The 21,172-nt window shown below is 47.3% G+C and overlaps 1 protein-coding gene across 3 annotated transcripts in view; it reads right to left on the bottom strand.

The window, feature by feature from the left end:
- Positions 1–21,172, bottom strand: part of PC (pyruvate carboxylase) — a 240,137-nt gene that overhangs the window by 194,949 nt on the left and 24,016 nt on the right. For 2 of the 3 annotated variants that reach the window (XM_077822518.1, XM_077822519.1), the window contains exon 2: positions 3,562–3,669. The gene's annotated coding sequence lies outside the window, so the exon portion shown is untranslated. Of the gene's footprint in view, positions 1–3,561; positions 3,670–12,429; positions 12,480–21,172 lie in introns of those variants that run through there. The other variant, XM_077822521.1, reaches the window with a different exon arrangement.

The following is a 21,172-nucleotide window of genomic DNA, read 5'->3' on the forward strand; positions in this document are numbered from 1 at the left end:
CAAGCGCATTTCCTTTTGATTCAACATCTGTTTCCATTGCCGGAACAAACCAAATTTCCATGAAGGCTTAAAAGTCCGGGGGATTTCCGGGGATCAGTGACTTGGAGGCCAATTAACCACTGGAGCAGCTTGCTACGGGAGGTGGTGGAATTGTCTCACTATTTCCTTTTGTGCTTCCCTGTGGGTCCTTATGCATCTGCTGTCTCTTATAAGCCCTTTGGGGCAGGGACTGTCTTTCACGGTATCTCTGGACAGCACCCAGCACAATGGGGGCCCAAGCTTGGCCAGGGTCTGTGCAGCGCCTGACACGATGGAGGCTCTCCAATCTGTTGAGTGCTGTGCAGTGCCCAGCCTGACAGCGGCCTCGATCTCACAAGAACATTGGCACGGAAGGGACCTCCTGGGTCATCAAGTCCAGGCCCCTGCTATCACAGCCAACCATGCTTCAGTCAGAGTCTGTGGAGCACCCGGCATAAAGGGCCCCCCAATTCATTGGTACAGGCCTCTAAACACTACCCGGATGCAATAATAATTGCCTTTACCTCTCTGATTCTTCAAGATTGTGTATTTTTCCTCCACTGCCTCCAGACTCCTCCCACCTTCTCCCCAAGGCCTCCTCCCAGGCTGTCACTCTATGGGCAAGCTTGCTTCAAACTGCCTAATGCAGGGCCTGATCCTGAGAGGCACTGCATGGGAAGTGATGGGAGGGGGTCTGAGGTTGTGCAGTGACTTACAGGGTTCAAGCCCAAGCCTCTGAGCATTCAGCTGTATGTTAGGATTGATCCTTTTAAATGCTACTTCATTTCCAACTGCTGCAATTGAAACGCCTTTTGTTGTGAGGGTTGGAAGGCTGTGTGTGGTGTGTGTATGGGTGAGAGAGAGAGTAAGTGTGATTAACAGACATTCCCGTGCAGATACACTGGTTTACAGCTGCAATAGTCTTATCTTATTCAAGACAATCCACTCATAGCCCGGTATATTTTTCCAGCCTTTGTATCTCTGATAGTCCATGGGGAGAGATACTAGCTTGGAGTGAGAACACAGGCATGAATCATACAGCTGCAGGAAATGTCAGTTTAGAGATGAGTAGCCCCCAGAGTCCATTAATTGCACGTTTGTTACACGAGCTAATTTAGGGAGGTTTCCAAATGTACTCACTGCAAGGCAATGTAGGGGCAGTGAGTAGCCCCTGATGCTGAGCACTACACAGATACCCCTACTCTGCAACCGAGACCGGGGAGGCCCCACACCATGCTAGGAGCCACACAGACCCATCCCTCTGACCGAGACCAGGGGGAGCCCCTCCCCATCGTGCTGGGTGCTACACAGACACATAATGAGACAGGCCTTACTTACCCGAAAGATCTTACAGTCTAAATAAAAGAGAGAGGGGAAACTGAGGCCCCAAGAGGGGTTGCCAAGGTCAGTGGCAGACACACTGCCAGGAATAGAACCAAGGTGTCCATACTCCCAGTTCTGGGCCCTAGCTACTACATCACACAGCCACCAAGGAGGAGTTCTGAGCTCCGATTTTAGGCCGCACATGCGTGCAAGGAAATGTCAACACCACTAACCATGTTCCATAAATCTACTTTACATGGAAGTGACACTAACTTAAGCCTTGTGGAAAATGTTAACTGACTCATTCTTGGTGCCATTTAGTACGGGACTGAATGGCAAGCATCCATCTGTCACCGCTGGCACCAAACCACTAACCCCGCCCTTGGCATCTGTTTATGTGCTTAGATTCACACACAGCCTCTCCATCACTGGGCTCTCTCTAGACTTGAATGTGCAGTTGTGCTGAAGTGTGTCATGATTTACTGCCGGTTAACATGCATCACCCAGAGCCGTACAAATAAATGGAGTTTTCAATTCAGTGGTTAAACCAGAAAAAAAAAAAATTAAAAATTGGTTTGGGGTTGGTCAGAAATGAAATTTAAAAAAAAAAAAAAATTTTGGAGAACGGAAAAAGAAGAAAAAGAAAGTTCAAAGCAAAATGTTTCGTTTAGTTTGAGGTGTTTTCTTTAAACACTTTTTTTTTAAAAAACAAAACTGAAGAAAAAATTGAAACAGTCATTTTGAATAAAAAATCAAATCAAAATTTTTTTTTTTTTTTTTTAATATATTTTCCAACTGAAACAATTTGGCTCGGCACAAATTCATGAACTGTTTCTGTCAACAACAAACCTGCATTTTATGGTGAAAACAAGTTTCACCTGAAAAATTCTGTCCATCTCTATTAAACAGCACAACTGGAAATTCTAATGAGGACACTTCAAACGGCTTATTCCAAGGCTCCAGAGAACGTCATTGTGAAGCATAATGCAGACATGTGAGAAAGGATTGTTCCCAGTCCTGGCTATGACAAACAGGACAACCCAAGATTGGTTATGAACGCCCAGAGATTGTGGCACTGGAGGTAATTCACGTTAATTAACATTTTTGCAAATGCTATCTAATAATAATACCGCCTAGCTCTTATCTAGCGCTTCTCTTCAGTAGATCTCAAAGCACTTTAGAAAGGAGGTCAATATCATTACTGGTAGCTGAAACCTCAGGCTGTCTCACAGATGTAATTCAGGAAGTCAAGTGGATTAAAAAAAAAAAAAAAAAAGAAGCCAAAATGGCTGAGAACTTAAACATTGGCTGGTAACAGACCACGAATCCCAGCGATATTTGAACCTGGTGATATTCTGAACAAAGAGAGCTCTCAGCCAAGTTTGTAGCTACTTCCATCGCTTCACGCTGACTCAAGACATTCTAGACTTCACAGTGACACACAGAGTGACAATCCTGGAATCTTATTTTGAAGATTCCTATTTTACAGATGAGGAAGCCGAGTCACTGACCAGGAAAGTGATGTACCTAAGGTCATCCAGCAGGCTAGTGGCGGAACCAGAAAAGAACCCGATTCCCAGTCCAGTGCTCTATCCCCCTATACTAGCCTCCACTGCCTCTATACAGTCTACAAACTTGAAGCAGTACGGTCTAGTGGTTAAGGCACCAGACTAGGAGGCAGGGACTTGTGGATCTAGCTCTAGCTCTGCCACTGATCTACTGTGGGACCTTGGATAAGACACTTCCCCTCCTTGTGCCTCAGTTTCTCCTCCCAAGCTTTGCCTATTTAGAAAGTGATTTTGGGGGGACCTGGGACGGTCTCTTGTAGTACACAGCATGATAGGGCCCCAGTCTTTGTTGGGACCATGTTACCCTAAGGAGAAGGAGTTTGGTGTTGTGCCAGGTACCACATAGAACCATAACAAGGAACAGCTTCTGCCCTGCAAAGCATACACTTGTAGAACCCAGGAGTCCCGAGTCCCAGTCCACTGCTGCATCCAGTAGGTCACGTGGTTTCATTTGGTTTTGTAATTTGCCTGTCAAGGGAACTCTTTCTTTTTAAGCAACATAAAAACCAAACCAGATTATTCAGAGAAGTGATTACTCTTCCCAGACGGTAGAGAGGGAATGTAACACAGGAGCAAAGCTGAGCAGCCTTAGAAGTCAAACAAACATGTCCCCGTGAAGAGAGTTTTAGTAGGAAAAGCCAAAGAGACCTACGTTCAGGGAGCCTGCACCTCACTTCTAGTGCATTGGGATCGTGGGTGAGAAACAGGGGGCTGCGGTCTCTGATCCGAGCTCAGTTTCCAGAAGGGGAAAGGCTTTATCCTGCAGAGACAAAAGAGGAAAGTTAAGGGAAGCAAAACAACAATAAAATGAGCCAGGGAGAGTTGTGCTGAGAATAGCAATTGGTGCAGAGTTGCAATTGCTGAGGGAATAGAAAACCTAGGGCTTCAGAACACAGGACTGGAAAAAACCCTCCCAAGTCAGTGAGTCCAGTCCCTGCTGTTGCAGGCAGCCATGTCATAGGCTCCTGGTCAGAAGCTTATCAATGTTTGCTTCTCTGCTCCTCCAGAATCTCCCTCCTCTCGTGGGTAGAAACCTCCTTCTCATTTCTAGCTAAAACTGATTCCTGGCCAGTTTATTCCCATTTGTTCTTGTGCCGATATTGTCCTTGAGCTTCAACAGCTCTTCTCTCCCCCTGGGATTTGCGCCCGGATGCATTTCTAGAGAGCAATCCGATCCCCTCTGAGCTTCAAGGGGAACAGACAGACATCAGATCAAGTCATCACACCAAGTGATTGGCTCATCTAGAGAGGATGGATGGTCCAGTGGTCAGGGTGCTAGCCTGCAGCCTGGGAGCCCTACCCCACCACAGGCCCCATGTATGACATTGGGCAAGTCACTTTGGCACACACAGATCGGTATAACTATTCCAGTGAGAGCTGTTTCCCCTCCCACCCTTTCTCTGCTTAGGCCTGATCTAGGCACAGATTTTGTACCAGTATAACCATTTCAATTATCGGGTCTGATTTTTTATTTTTTTTTATTCATTTATATGTGGATTACGGTAGTGTCCAAGAGCCCTAATTATGGACCTCTGCACTAGGCGCTGTACAAACACAGAACAAAAAGATGGTCTCTGCCTCCAAAGAGCTTCCAATCAGAGGCTTGTGTACACAGCAAAATTGCCGGGCATTAGGGATTTCGGAATAATTTCTGCAGGAGTTATTCCACAATAGCTCCCCATGTGGACGCTCTTATTCTGGAACTAGGGTGGCTTTTGATGGTTCAGTTTAATCCACTTTAGAAACGGGTTCCAGAATAAAAGCCTCCCCTCCCAGGAGTTACTCCAGAATAGACTCAAATTATAAAGCTAGATGGGACCACTACGATCATCTAGTCCGACCTTCTGTATAACACAGGCCCCACACGACTGCCCTGAATTAATTCCTCGTTGAACTAGCATGGACCTTTTAGAAAAAACATCCAGTCTGGATTTAAAAATTGCCAGTGATGAAGAATCTGCCCCAGTCATTGGTAAATTGCCTCAATGGTTAATAATCCTCACTGGTAAGGTTTTTTTGCCTTATTTCCAGTCTGAATTGTCGAGCAGCAGCTTCCAACCACTGGATCTTGCTAGACCTTTTCTACTAGATTGAAGGGCCTAGTATCAGTTCTAGCATTTTAAAATGTACACCCTTCCTTTTTCCAGCGTATTGCCCTGCACAGACAAAGCCTGCACCGAAACAGGTAGCTATAGACAGACAAATGGCCAGCAGTTATGCCAGTATAAAGGTGCCTTACACCCATATAGCTGATTCTCCTTCCCACATGGGAATAGCGTTTCCAGTATAAGCACTTTTAGCCCAGTATAACTGCATCCGCACTAGGGTTCCTTTGAGGTGCCCGGCATAACAGGGCCCCCAATCTCAGTTGTAGCCTCTAACCACCACCACAATACAACTGAGCAGCACACTGTCACATGGGAATGATGAACAAGGCCCAGGTAGCGAATATACACCATCTCAGTATTGAACAAGACACGGCACCTGTTACAAAGCGCAGTGTTCATGGAGGGGGGGAAAGATTGGAGTTGAAAAGTTAAAGAATCCTGACAGGAAGAGCAGGATTTAACTGAACATCAGCTGGGGCCTTTTCTCGCAGCTGTCTCATTCACAGAGCTTGGGCTGAGGTGTTTTGACAGCTAGAGACTGGATTGGCGTCAACCGCATCAGACAAGCTGGCAGTCAGATGCAACAAGAGGCAGATGCAATAATTCAAGAGACGCTCTAGTAGGCACCTTGAGTCTACGTGAAAGCAGCAAGCATCCACCGCTACTGCCCACTAGGCTAACGATCATGGGAGTAATACTGGGACTGCCAGACTGGATCAGACAAGGGATCCTTCTCATACTATTGTAGCAGCCGGCACAACAGGGGCCCTAATTTCAGTAACGGGGTCTGTGCAGTGTCTGGCAGGATGGGGGCCCCCCATCTCAGTCAGTGGATGGGGTCCATGCCAGGTGCTGCAAAATGGAGTTCTGATCTCGGTTGGGTACTGTGCAGCACAGATCTATGAGGCCGGGCATAATCCGACTGTACTACATCTTCCATGATGCACCACGGCCAGGGACTCATAAGAGATGCCTCCGCCTCAAAAAGAGGGGAGAAAGTGATGCATCATGGGAGATGTAGTCTGGGCAGGGAGCACAGCCCACAAAAGAGAGTGGGAGCATAAGACCCCCTCTCGCTGAACTACAACTTTCATGAGACATCGCAGCACCATTTTGAATCTAAACATATGGGTTTAGATACTGCACTGAAAAGCAGCAATTTTCTGCACGATTAAAAGAAAACAAGCCCTATTTTCCAGTGTGTCAGCAGATGTTAATTTAATTTAATCCCAACTTTAAATCGTAGTCTGGACATGCCTTAGTGACAAAAGGCGCTCCTGTTTAGCATATTGGCTCAGCAATGTGAGGCCAAAGGGAGCTGAAATTTCTTTCTGGCTTTTGTATGAGAATCATTTGCTAAATTCCAGCTGTAGAGGCAAATTCTGCCTGCCTGTGTTACAGAGGAACCTAGTTCTACTCTCTAATCGAAGCATTGGTGCATTTACCCTCAAACTGAGCACATTCACTCTGCAGTTCTGGAGAGACAAACACACACACAGAACCCTGCAGTGCTGGTTACTTAGGGCCTTGTCTACACTGGCAAGGTTCTGCGCAGTAAAGCAGCTTTCTGAGGCGTAACTCCCGAGGTGTACACCCGGCCAAGCCACTTAGTGCACAGAAACTGCGCAGTTGCAGGGCTGTAAAAAACCCACCGCCACGAGAGGCGTAGAGCTCTCTGCACTTGGGCTACCGCACCGCGGTGCCAGTGTAGACACCCTGGTCAATTACAGCGCTGTGACTGGCCTCCGGGAGGTGTCCCACAATGCCTGTTCTCGCCTCTCTGGTCATCGGTTTGAACTCTACTGCCCTGCCCTCAGGTGACCAACCGTGAGCCCCACCCCTTAAATTTGTTGGGAATTTTGAAAGTCCCCTTCCTGTTTGCTCGGTGAGGGGTGCAGTGGTCTCACGCATCTTTCCAGGTGACCACGCCTGCTTCACGCAGCAGGTGATCCCCTGCTTGGAGCAGTGCCGAGCTGCTGGAGCTCATCGGCATTTGGGGAGAGGAGGCTGTCCAGTCCCAGCTGCGCTCAAGCCATAGGAATTAGGATACCTACGGACAGATATCACACTTCATGACGGAGAAGGGCCGTAACCAGGACACACTGCAGTGTAGGGTCAAAGTGAAGGAGCTGCGGAACGCCTACCACAAGGCACGGGAGGCAAACCACTGCTCCGGTGCTGTGCCCACGAGCTGTCAGTTCTACAAAGAGCTGGACGCGATACTTGGTGGCGACCCCACCTCCACTGTGAATACTTGGGTGGCTCGCGTGCCAGTCAAGAGTGGACTGAGCCAGGAGGAGGAAATCTTGGATGTGGAGGGGGAGGGGGAACCCAGAGGCAGAGGATGACTTGGAGATCAGAGATGCATGCAGCCAGGAGCTCTTCTCTACCCCGGAGGAGGCTAGCCACTCACAGCAGTGGGAGCTTGGCGAAGCGCAAATAGGAGATGTGCGTACCACCACATGCCTAGTCTGAGCAGCGGAACAGGGTGTTGACTGACTCCCTCACTTCACAGGAATCTGCCTCAGAGATCTTCATGAAACTCTCATGGAGATACTGGGCAATCCGCTGCAGCAGGTTCTTTGGCAGAGCTGCTTTGTTTCTTGCCCCATTAAGGGTAACTTTCCCACGCCACTCTGCCATCACTAGGGGGGATGGGGGAAGACATGACCATTGCTGCATACAGGTGAGCCGCCTAAGGGCCAGGGCAGAAGCCACAGTCTTGGAGAAGACCCTCCCTTGATTCCCTGCTCACCCTCAGCAGCGAGATATCTTCCATAATGAACACAGCCTGTGGAAAATGGGGGGACAGTAATGATTATAAGGCCTTCCCTACAGTGCTGGTTCTCCCTAAGAGCCACGTGCCCAGTGTACAGTACAGTTCTGGAAAACTGATTTCCCCTGCCCCTGTGGTTACTCACCATTTTGGGGGTTTTGTGGCTCATGTGTGCTTGCCTGGGGTCAGCCAGTTAGTGACAGCTATGTGAATAGTGGCTGTGTTTTAAATCACCGAATCAGTGGTCTGTGTGTTGCAAACAGTACTGCTCCTGTAAAATGTTGTGTTTTGGCTTCACAGATATGACGATGGGAGCCCAGCCTCCCCCTTTGTTATCGCCAGCTGAACGGCTGCGCAGAATTAGAAAGCGGCCACAGAAAACTAAAGAGGACTTTCTGCGTGATGTCATGATGCACTCCCTGGCCGAAAAACAAGAATTGGTGGAGTGGCGGACAGCGAGAAGAGGGACCGAAAGGAGAATGCGGCACGCCAGAACGAAGCCATGGAGTGGCTCTTAAACATTATGGAGCGCCGAGCGGACATGCTCCAGGTACTACTAGCACTGCAAACCAAGCAGCTCCGCGCCCACCCTCCCCTGCAGCCACTGTCGCAAAACTCTTTCCTGTGTGTCCCCCAGACACAGTCAACACACTCTTATCAACCTCCTGGCTCCACTCCGTACCCACTGAATTCCACTTCTGCTCCGTCACAGTCCAGCCCTTCCGACTCCCAGTACCCACTGCACTCAACACCCGTCCCTCTGCAGGTTAGCCCTGCTGAAGTACAGTACCTGTTGCACTGTACTCCAAAGGACAAGGCCGCATATGATACCTGGACAAACACAAATCTTTAACCATCCCAGGATCCCAACTCCTCCTGGAACCCACAACGTCAAGCACGTTGCCCAGAGTCACGGTCTTTTGGAGCAGGATGCGATTGATGGCTCTGCACACTTCCATCAACACGAGTCCAACGGTCAACTTTCCCACTCCGAACTGGTTAGTGACTGATCAGTAGCATTCTGGAGTAGCCAGCTTCCACAGTGCAATCGCCACGCGCTTCTCCAACGGCAGGACAGCTCTCATTCTCGTGTCCTTGCGCCGCAGGGCTGGGGCGAGCTCATCACGCAGTCCCATGAACGTGGCTTCATCCGAACGTTCTGCAGCCACTGCTCGTCATCCCAGACGTGCATGACGACGTGATCCTACCACTCAATGTTTGTTTCCCAAAAGTGGCGTTCCACTGTGGTCAGCACCTCCGTGAATGCCACAAGCAATCTCATATCATAGCTACTACGTGTGGCGAGATCAACGTCAAACTCCTCTTGCCTTTGTAGTTTAAGGAATAATTCCACTGCCACTCGTGACATGTTAGTGAGAGTGAGCAGCATTTTGGTCAACAGTTTGGGATCCATTCCTGCAGACCGAAGAGGCAGAGCGTGCAGTACACAAACCGTTGAAAGATGGCGCCAAATGCGGATGGAAGCACCAGGATTACTGGGAGGCGAAGCACGGGGCATTGGGACAGGACCCAGGATGCCCCACGACCCCCTCCGCCTTTCCACAACTGTCAGCAGCAGCAGAAGAAGAGACACTCTGTGGGATAACTGCCCAGAGGGCACCGCTCTGAATACCGATGCAAGTGCTTCAAGCGTGAACACGATATTGCACAGGCAGCTGACAGTGTAAACACACAATAGCGGTTCCCTTCAGCACTCTCTGAGTGGTGATGTAATGCTGGTGATGTAACTCTGCCAGTGTAGACATACCCTTAGAGTCAAAGTCAACAGACCCCATCAATCCACATTCTCTCAGCTCTAAGGAGCTTGCTGAGGAGTCTTCATTTCATGATGCTCAGTAGGATTTCTCTGTAACACCTCCCTTGGCCCTAACTGCCCTCCCAGTGCTTTGACTCTTTCCACTATCTTCAAAGCACAAGCACAGTCTTGCCCTTATCATGGGAGACACGTTAATTCCTTTCTCTTTTAATCTCCCCTGCATCTCGCCCTTGCAATTTCGAAACACTTCACAGCAACTCAGCGGAGCTGCTGAACAGTATTGTTACTCCAAAGGCTGCTACAGCGTAACCCCTTCTTGAAAACTAGACAGCCCCCGGCAACTTTCACAGCCAGCCACTCAGTGATAAACCTGGAGCAGCTGGGGAGAGCGGATCACACTAGGAACAGGACTCAGTGACCCAGGAGGTCCCTTCCAGTCCTATGTACCTCCCTACCCCTCAATGGCAACACAATTCAAGTGCAAAAGACCTGTTCCGGAGGCAGATCCCCTGTTAGGCATTGTGGTCCAGTGGAAAGGGCACTAGCTTGGAAGTCAAAGAAGCCTGTACTCTCCTCTCAGCTCTGGTACTGTGCGACCAGCCAAGACCTGGTCTACACCTAAAACAGATACTAGGCATAGCAAGATTGTTTAAGGTGCAGTTTGGTTTTCTTTTACTGACATAACTGTTGGTATAAGCCCTAGCCTAGGCACAGTTATACCAGCAAAACAATACTTTTTTGTTAGTAACAGCTGTGTCTACATTCCTAGCTCCAAAGGGACCACTATGATCATCTAGTCTGACACTTCTACATTCCACAGGAGATAGGGCTTCTCTGAATGAATTTCTGTTTGCACTAGAGCTTGACAGGCATAGCTATACTGGCAAACCATTTCTAGCATAGCCAAGGCCCAAGTCAATTCACCTTTCTGTGCCTATGTGCTCCTTCCATCTGTCTCGTCTTTTCAGGCCTTGGCTACCCTAGACCACCTTTGCCGGTATAACTCTCCTAGCAAATCCTAAACAGACGCAGCTTCTGTCCGCAAAACAAAGTGGTTTTGCCAGTAGAGGTTCTACCATCCCCAAGTGAAATAAGTTATGCCAGCAAAATGACTTTTATGCCAGTATCACTGTGTATACACCAGGAATTTTGCCGGTATGAAAAGGTCAGAGAAGTCACACAACACTCTCACTATTTCCCCATGTTTATCCCCTCCCCACTGTTCCTCAGACATTCTTGTCAACTGCTGGAAATGGCCCATCTTGATTAACACTATAAAAGGTTCACACACAACCCCCCCCTTTGCTGGTAATAGCTCACCTTACCTGATCACTCTGGTTACAGTGTGTATGGTAACACCCATTGTTTCATGTTCTCTGTGTACATAAATCTCCCCACTGTATTTTCCAATGAAGGCATCCGATGAAGTGAGCTGTAGCTCACGAAAGCTTATGCTCAGATAAATTGGTTAGTCTCTAAGGTGCCACAAGTCCTCCTTTTCTTTTTGCAAACACTCTCACTCTCTCCCTAGAAGACATCACAGGCAATTTTTCAATCAAAACCGAATTTTTCAATTTTTTTTTTCTCTAAAATATCTGCTCTAGCTCAACCAGGAATTAATTCGGGGCTGGCCTATGGCCTGTGCTTTACGAGCAGTCAGCCTAGGGGATCACAGTGGGCCCTCTGGCCTTAGAATCTATTAATCTAGGACATTACTATACTAGCGAAAGTTTCTAGCATAGATCGGTCCTGAGATTTTAAGCTTCACAGATGCGCCCACACTAAGCAAAAGATGCGGTGAAATCCTCATGAAAAGAAGGAAGATTGTAGCTTTCATACGTTAGTGGATCAAGGTAAATGTTAGTTGGGAGCCTAGGGTTTTGCCTCATGTTTGCCTCCACGTTAACAGGGAGGTGATTTCACTTCTGTATACGGTACTGGGGAGACTGATACTGGACTACTGCATCCAGCTCTGGTGTCAACATTTTAGCAAGGATTTTGAAAAATGGGAGAGGGTGCAGAGAAGAGCCATAAAAATGATCCAAGGGCTGGAAAAAATGCCTTACAGTGAGAGACATCATAGAGTTTAAGGCTAGAGGGGACCATTATATCATCTAGCCTGACCTCCTGTATATCACAGACACCTACATTTCACTCAGCTACCCCTGTTTTGAGACCAGTGACTTAAGAAGTTCAATCTGTTCAACTTAATAAAAGAAGATCAAGTGGGGACTTGATCCCAGTACATAAGAACCACTGCAGGAAGAAAATAAAAGGCTTTTCAATCTAGTGAAGAAAGGCTGAACAAGAACTACTGGCTAGAAGGTAAAGCCAGACAAATACAAAATTAAGTAGAAAACACAATTTTTTAATAACAAGGGCTATCAACCACAGGAACACGCTCCCAAAGGAAGTGGTGGATTCCACATCTCTTGATGTCTGCGAATCCAGACTGGCTGCCTTTCTGGAAGATGCTTTAGTCAAACACATGTTATTGCACTCAATATAGGGGTAAATGGGTGACAGTCTCCAGCCAGTGATATAAACGGAGAGCAGAGTGGATGATCCAATGGTGCCTTCTGGCCTTATAAATCTATGACCCTTTTTTCCTACTGAAGACAAGGCTTTAGTTAAGTTAGCTGGTTGTGTTCTAGCACAGTCACTAAAACTAAACCTGATGGCGTTCTCCTGCATGTGCACCAGCATCTCTTATGCCCAAGGTTAAGAACAAACATGGGCAGCCTTGGGAAAACATGTGGCATGCATCCATACTAGTCCTAGTAACTCCCTAGTCCTTACCTTGACCTGCTAACACACATGAAAACTACAAACCGTGTTAGTTAACAAGTAAGAACATACCTCTTTGCCTAGTGAACAGTCTGCAAAGTATTCAGAGAGTTCTCACAATTCACCTTGCGGGAGGTTAGAGAAAAATGTAAACCAGAATGTTTGCTTTGGCGTTCTTGAGATTGATAATCTAACCACGCGAATCATGTGAAACAAGTGGGTGGGGGAAACAAGATTGTCTTGAGCTGCCAGGGACTTGTGCAAAATCCAAAGAATTCAAAGCATTTGTAAGTAGTCCCTCCCTCCATGCATGCAAAAGTATTGCTGTCCTTTGTGGAAGGAGATGCACTTGGGGGGCGGGGGGGAAATACCTACAGACTACATTTTTGAAGTGCACAGTCAGAAACATGACAATTCGATGGGCAAATGTTTCTTTCGCAGCCACACTTAGTGTTTCTTCAAGTCCTATCTTCTGTCTGTGATCATGAAATCCAAGGCCAAAATTTTCACAGATTTTTTAAGGCCAGAAGGGCTCATCCTGAATCCCAATCATCTACTCTGACCTCCTACATAGCACGTGCCAGGGAATCTCATCCAGTAACTGCATCAAGCTCCTAAACTTCTGTTTGAGTTAAGAGTGTGAGTTCCTTGGGAAAGGGACTGCCTTTTTGTTCTGTGTTTGTACAGTGTGTACAATGGGGTTCCCTGTTCCAGGACTGAGGCTCCCAGGTGCTACTCCAATAATAAATATTAATAATAATCTTATGGAAAGATATGCAGTCTTGATTTACAGACACCAAGCAACACCCCATCCCTAGGTCAGTTTTCCAAAGGTTAACAACCCTCCCAGTTAAAAACACGTGGCTAATTTATCATGTGCATTTGTCCAGCTTCAGCTTCTAACCATTCAATCTTGTTCTGCTTTTTTCCTCTCACAACTAAAAAGCCCTCTACTGTCACAAGCCTTCTCCCTACACATGTCCTTCTAGACCATGGGGAAGTCACCTCTTAGCCTTCGCTTGGATAAAATAAATAGATTGAGCTTCTTAAGTCTCTCGCTATAGAAGTAGAGCGCAAATCATTTTGTAGCACATTTTCCAAAGCTGACTAGTGTGACGGAATTTTCTGTAATATTTTGTATGAACGCTGTGTGCACCTCAGTTTCCCCTATATGCTGCATTATTTGCATACCCCTGGGAAAACTAATAGAGGGTGCAGCAGAGGGGGCGGAAACAGGCTGTTGACTCTCGGGCAGGGTACCACACAGGTGTGGCTGACGCCTAGCTGCCTTGAGTTTGGGGCCCATCTCATTGGAGAGGCCATGAAGACAACAGCAAAGCCAACCCCCCAACACATTTGTTACCTAGCAACTAATATGACCATAGATGTTCCACCCTCCGCAGGAAGCCAGCTGGGTTTGATCAGCTGGACAATAAAGGACTGATTGGGGGAGGCAGGTGGGACTGGCCTGGTATCCTGGACAAATGGGGCCAGAGTGGGAGCCAAGAGGGGGATATATTGCTTAGCTAGGGCTCTGGGCTAACTCAGATGGACCATGCTGTAGCTTCCTTCTCTCTGTGCTAACCAAGGATTCTCTATGCTGTGCTCCAGATGAAGGAATAAACCCTCCTGTTTTGGCAACACTGTGGGCATGTCACTGCAGATGCTGGTGGAGATGCATTGCTCCCTCAGATTGTACAAGGCTCCCTCCGGGTTCTGCCTCAGTGGGACTCCCTCAACAGAGCTCACAGTGGGAAGCAGGAGTACTGAAGGAAGACTGATACCCCGAGGGGGTCTGGCTCACTGAAGGGGTCCCCCCAGAGGCTGTTCTAAAGCTGGGGTCATAGCAGCGAGCCTGTGGATCCATAACAACTAGTAATTTAGGGCCCGAGTTGAGACCCTTCAGAAAGTGCTAACTGCAACTGCCTGCTGTGTCCTTTCTCAAACCAGAAGACAAATAAATTTTTTTTTTAAACCTCATGATTTTTAGGGCAATCATGGTTTTTGGTGCCCGACTCATGATTTGTTCAATCTTTGGAGTTGGCAGTACTGAGGTCTTGGGGCTTTTCTAGATGGGAAAATTGACTGGAACAGCTATAGACCTTTAAATTCACACTCTACCACCCTATCTTCCAAAATAACCTCCCCATGTAGCCCTTGTACTTGGACCGTAAGCTCTCTGGGGCCAGGACTGTATTGTGTGTCCACACAGTGCCTAGCACAGGGGGACCTTGAGCCATCATTGGGGTTCCTAGGCACTACCCCAATAGAGATACATGATAAATCATTCTGGGTAGCTGAGCATTGTGGGATAGGTACCCAGAAGTCACCGCATTTCAGGATTGCACGGAAATATGGCAAAACTTAGGTTGATTCACTCTTTGGTACTTACACAGCCCTCATTACAATAGCAGCTGAACACCTGGCAATCTTTACAGTATTTACCCTCCTACTGCCACCACTGTAAGGTACGATTATCCATTATTTTACAGACAGGGATCTGAGGCACAGAGAGGTTAAAGCCCAGATCCTCAAAGCTCTTTAGGCACCTAAATCTATCTGAGGAGCTCGATCTAAGTGACACGCCCAAGGTGGCACAGGAAGCCTGTAGCAAAGTGGGGACTTCAACCCAGGTCTCCCAACTGTGGGCTAGTACGCTAACCACTGGGCCACCCTTCCTCCATTCAGCTGGGCCAGTGCAGTTGAACCAAACTGTTTTATGCTCCAAAATGGGTCAACTCTCCAGATCAGAGAAGGCTTAAAAAGGGAGATCGCAGCAGCAGGAAAAACCAGTGAGGTTCGGTTTCTAAAGAGAGTTTGCAATGCTAGCAGGGCTTGACTCGCAAAGAGACAGCACAGCAGCAGAAACCCCGCAGCACTGAGTCTCACAGCCCAGGTCGGCTGACTCGGGCTTGGGCTTCAGGGCTAGAAAAGTGCAGAGCCAGTAGCAGCCATGCTGTGGGCCTATTATCACAGCGTGAATGTACCGAGAGAGATGATAAATACACAACCCTGTGCTACCAGGATTTGCAAAAGACCTTCCGTGGCCCAGAGGGAAGGCCCTGCCTGGGACCTGAGGGACTCTGGAACTGCCAGGGTCCCCACGTGGAAGATGGGCGACACCTACTAAGCCAGGCCTGCATATAAACTTTATTTTTTTCCAGTTCTGTTTTCTGCAGAAGGCTTTGCTTCTGAACAAACAGTGCTTTGCTTTGGGAAGGCTGGCTGGTCAGCCCTGTCAGTGCCCCTGGGAGAACGGGACTGCAGGTGCTCAGACCTGCTGAGGTAACCACAGTGTGTTGCAATAGTCTGAGGTCCCCGGTTTGGAGGGATAGGATCTCACCCTAAGAAAGGTGACAGCTAGAGGCCTGAGGCCTAAGTGTGGTGCCTTCAAGGTGCACAGAGGTGCAGTTACCTCAGGAACTGTGATTCCTCCACTAGCCATTAACTAGGCTGCCAGACTATATCCCCTCATCCCAACCAAACCGTTACAGGCACCCTGGTAGGGCCTACTGGGGAAAAAAACCTGTTAAAAAGTGTCAGATCTATTCAAACGCTGCAGCAAAGCTAAGACAGCTGCAGAAAGAGTCCCTATTAAGTCATCAAGACTCATTGAAGAGTATCTGGCGTATTAAGTAGATTTGCTCCAGTGGAAAACCAGGCTGCTTTGAATACTCCTTTTAAGCAGGGGAAAAGAAACATCTAGTCTTGACCTTTGCTGATTAGAGCTAAGCTAATCATACAGGGCTCCTATTAAATTCCAGCTGCCAGCTCCACGCACGGACAATACAGGCCACATAGCAGCAAAAACGGGCAAGTGATTTTCAAAAATTAAATCCAGCAGAAATGGAAGGAGGTCTACAGCAGGGTAATGACCATCATTAGAAGCAGGAAATTCGAATATGAGGAGAGATTGCAAGAGATTAGGGTTTGCTGCGAGAGCAGGATACGAGAGAGGTGTATAAAATAATGAATAGAGTATCTATCTAATGAACTTAGACAGTCCTCACTGAGTGCCTCATGATCTTGTAATGGCGTTAGCCTCACAACACCCCTGTGAGGATAAGGAAACACTACTGGAAGGTTGCACATTTCATAGCAGGTGTTGGCCAAGTTTACTGCTCCTTGCATCCCTCCATCCTCACCTACAGCTCCCTGGGTGACACCCTCCCTTTTGTCCCCCCAGTATATGTCCTGCCCCGCACCAGGGGTTCTGTGTCTTGCCCCATTCCCTTACATACACAGTCTCCTCCCCTCCTCCAAGGGCTCTGAGTGCCCTTCAATCCTCCATACCTGGGTGCCCTATTTCCCACCCCATGTCAGAGGCTTTGCACCCTCCACCCCCATCAGCTTGATGGAATTTCTGTCTGCCAAATGGGGAAACTGAGCACAAAAAGACTAAGAGACTTGCCCAGACAGTCACACAGGCAGGCCTTTGGCAGAGCATGGAACTGTACCCAGGTCTCCCCAAGTCATAGGCTAGTGCACTAACCATTGGACCATCCTTCCTGTCCTGGAAGGGATTGTCTTTCAATGTGCCAGAACTCAGGGAAAACCAATTAAATTGGAAGAGATAACAACTAAAAACAGACCAAAAACCCCACTTACGATTTTAGCCTGTGGAAGTCTCTGAGATTTATTGGCCTCAGCAACCACTTAACAGGATCCAGAAGCACATTACACAATGATGTGACTATCAAGCCACATGGCAATAAGAGGGAGAAGTTCTGCACACCCTCACCTGGAATACCGGGTTTAGCTGTGGTTTTACCACCATCTCAAAAAGCAATATTGCCATCTTAGAACTGAACACTTCAAAGACAATTAAAGATCCCATCCAGATGTGGAAGATGCCCACTTTATTTGGGAGCTGTTTCATGAGAGGGGTGGTCCAGTGTGTCACCCCTCCTCGCTGGCTTCCCCTTCTCTTTTGTTACAAAACATAAGCTACTTGTCTTCCCTTTCAAGGCCCTTCACAGCCATTCCTCACCTACCCATCATCTCTCATTCATGATCATGCTGTCGATGACCGCATGCCATCAGCCCATGGTGCCAGCCTTCATTGCCCACTGGTTACTTTTGCTACAAACCCATTCAGGTATTTTCCAGTGCTGCCCCTCTTGCTTTAGAGTGTCACTTGATGACTACCTGTTCTGTTCATTTCCTCTGGGGAATCTGACATTGGCCACTGTCAGAAGACAGGATACTGGGCTAGATGGACCTTTGGTCTGACCCAGTATGGCCGTTCTTATGAGGAGCTCCCCGTAAACTCCCACAAAGCCACCTCGTTAACCTCCTAAAAAACTCTCCTTTGCCATGATGTCTACAACACACTCAACAATGGTTAGGCCAGTGGGGCACTGAGACCACTGCCTACCATGCTGATTCTTTAGACTCCCCCGTCTGTCCATCTCCATCTGTTGTCTCTTGACTTGTACTTAGATTGGAAGCTCTTTGGGGCAGGGACCGTCTTTGCTCTGTGGTTGTACTGCACCTAGCACAGTGGGGTCCTGGTCTATGACTAGGGCTGCTAGGCGCTATGGTAATACAAATAATAATAAATGCCGATGAACACGGGAGAGACCAGAGCACAACTGGGTAAGCTAATCAAAGCAAGTGCCCTTTATTTAAGGAAACAGGATCCCCTAGCTCCCAGGGCTGTTACCCTCGCTGCAGATGGTTAGTCTGTTCCCACATGGACTGGTGACCTGTGTGCACTCAACAGCTCTGGGGTCATCTGAAGTTCTATTTAAATGCCACTGGCAGATGCTCAAGAGTGACTGAAGCTGGCAGCAATTGCACAGATACAAACACTATGGAGAAAATCCCAGGTATTAAAGGGCTCTTTTATCTAGCAGAGAGGGAGGACAAGGACCAATGGTTGGAAGTTAAAAGCCAGACACATTCAAACGAGAGACAAAGCACACAGTTTTAACAGAGCAGGGGATTAAACAATGGAAAAATCTCCAAAGGGAAGTGGTGGATTCTTCATCTTTTGAGGTCTTCAAGTTCAAACTAGATGTCTTTCTGGAAGATAGTTAGTCAAACATAAGCGACTGGGCACAATACAGGATAAACTAGGTGAAATTCTCTGGCCTGTGCTATACAGATAGGTTATTTATTATTTGTATTACTGTTGTGCCTAGGAGTCCTAGTCATGGACAGGACCCCATTGTGCTAGGTGCTGCACACACACAGAGCAAAAATATGATCTAATGGTCCCTTCTGGCCTTAAAGTCTATGAAGGGGCAGAAAAAAGTCTAGATGACCTAAATGGACAGAGAGAGAGAGAGAGAGAGAGAGACCTCCCTCTGATTTGTATCTTTCTACAGCTCTTGTATCTTTAGGCTCTGTGAAACAAAGAATATGTGAGTTTTGTCATAGATGCAGTTGGATTTCAAATAACTGTGTTTACTAACTAGGCCTTTGTCATAACCATACAGCTAAGGGTAGCCTAGAATTCCTCCTTACCTGTAAGGGGTTAAGCAGCTCAAATAACCTGGTTGGCACCTAACCAAAAGGACCAATGGGGAAAGAAGATACTTTCAAATCTTGGGCGGGGGTAGGAGGGGAGAAGGCTTTGTTTTTGTGTGTTCTCTTGGGAAGCAGAGAAGCATCAGGTCAGAAAACTCTTCCTCCTATAAACCATCCTAAAAGTCTCTCATATTACAAAAATTGTAAGTAAAAGCCAGGCAAGGTGTGTTAGAGTATCTTTTGTTTTGCTTGTGAATTTTTCCTTTACTGGAGGGAGGTTTATTCCTGTATTTTGTAACTTTGAAACTAAGCCTAGAGGAAGTTCTGTTGTGTTTTTGAATCTTTTATTACCCTGTAAAGTTACTTTCCATCCTGATTTTACAGAGGTGATTTTTAAATAAAATCCTTCTTTTAAGAACCTGACTGATTTCTCCATTGTCCTAAGACCCAGGGGTTTGAGTCCGTGATCCCTTTGTAACCAATTGGTTAGGATATTATTCTCAAGCCTCCCCAGGAAAGGGTGTTGTAAGGGCTTGGGGGGATATTTGGGGGGGAATAGGAACTCCAAGGGGTCCTTTCCCTGATTCTTTGTTAAATCACTTGGTGGTGGCAGTGTACCCTCCAAGGGCAAAGAATTTGTGCCTTGGGGAAGTTTTAACCTAAGCTGGAAGAAATAAGCTTAGGGGGTCTTTCACGTGCGTCCCCACATCTGTGCCCTAGAGTTCAGAGCAGGGAGGAAACTTTGACAGCCTTGTACGTTTGTATATAGCTACCTTTATACACAGCTGCTGCTTTAGGTTCTGGTGGCTTCTACAACAGAGGGCAGGGAGGCCAACTAAAGGCTGAACTATTTAAAGGGTGTTACTCAAATCCTAGACACTACCCCATCCTTTTCTAACCACACCCCGGGAGGATGATCTGTCTTTGAGAAGTGCGCATGGGACACTGTATCTGCACAATTTTTTTTTATAAAACCCAATTCTGCCCACACGCAATCTATTAAAGATCAAGCTCTAACTTGAGCCATGTAGGTCATGTGACTACAAAAGCAATCTGTTTAGCAAAAAAATAAAATAAAAAAGAGCCCAAACAATCATCATGTGTTCCCTTTCAAAATTGAACCAGCCACAGGAGTTGAGACCCTGGCAACTTGGCAAGCTGTCAGCTGGCACGACCCATGAGAACTAACACAGCACCTCCCTCTCTAACCTTGCATAAAACCCCGCTCAAACCAAGCACTGCGGGGTTCTGCTACAGTGTTTTGCTATCAGTGAAATCTACAACCTCATACCTAGTAGAGGCATCACTACATGGGGTGGAAGGTTTTTAGTTTTGAAAGCATCTTTATTTTGGGCGGGGGGGGGGGGGGGGGAGATGGACAGAGGTTTTACTACAAAATGAGTTTTAGGTTAAAGTTGTATTTTTTTAATTACACCATGGTAGCAGCTAGAGACCTGACTGAGATCAGGGCCCGCCACTGTGGTAGATTCTGTGCAGTCCCTGACTTAGATGCTGGGGAGGGGAGGGGTATTCTACTGAGCACTGCTGGACACAGCAAGAGTGAGTCATTGTGTACAAAGATGCACCAGTTTAAGACAATTTAGTTAACCCTCTACAGGACCCATGCAGACACTTCAAATCGATTTAGACTTGGCTTGTATTGATTTAGCTTAATTTAGTAAGGAAACAATTTTTGCTAAACATCTACATAAATCAGGTTTAAATCAAACTATGAGTTTTCTATTTGTTTACCTGCATAGGTTTTTAAACCAATATGTATTAAACCAAAGTAACTTTATGTGATCAGGCTCCTATCTGTGTCCAAGAGAATTAAAGGCTAAGATCCAAGGCAACATGTTTCCCGTAGAGATAGGGAAATAGTAATGCCGTTGGACAAGGCACCAGGCAGACCTCATCTGGAATACTGTGTGCAGTTCTGGTAACCAAAGATGAACCCAAATTGACTGAGGTGCAGAACAGGGCTCCTAGGCTGATTGGGGAACAGGGTGATCAGACAGCAAGTGGGAAAAATCGAGACTGGGTGGGGGGTAATAGGCGCCTATATAAGAAAAAGACCCCAAAATCGGGACTGTCCCTATAAAATCGAGACATCTGGTCACCCTATCAGGGAATGGTGCTCCCATCTTCTGAGAGGAGACTGAAGGAGCTCGGCCGTTTAGCCTGAGCAGACAAAGGCTGAGGGGGTGGTGGAGATCTGGTTGCTCTCTCTAAGTATATTGGAGGGTTAACCCCAGGGTGGGAGAAGAGCCACAGAAGCAAAAGGACAATGCTGGCATGAGAACCATTGGGGATAAACTGTCCAGGAATCAATTAAGACTGA

This window comes from Eretmochelys imbricata, chromosome 7 (assembly GCF_965152235.1).
Source record: "Eretmochelys imbricata isolate rEreImb1 chromosome 7, rEreImb1.hap1, whole genome shotgun sequence".
In the NCBI taxonomy this organism is placed as follows: domain Eukaryota; kingdom Metazoa; phylum Chordata; order Testudines; family Cheloniidae; genus Eretmochelys; species Eretmochelys imbricata.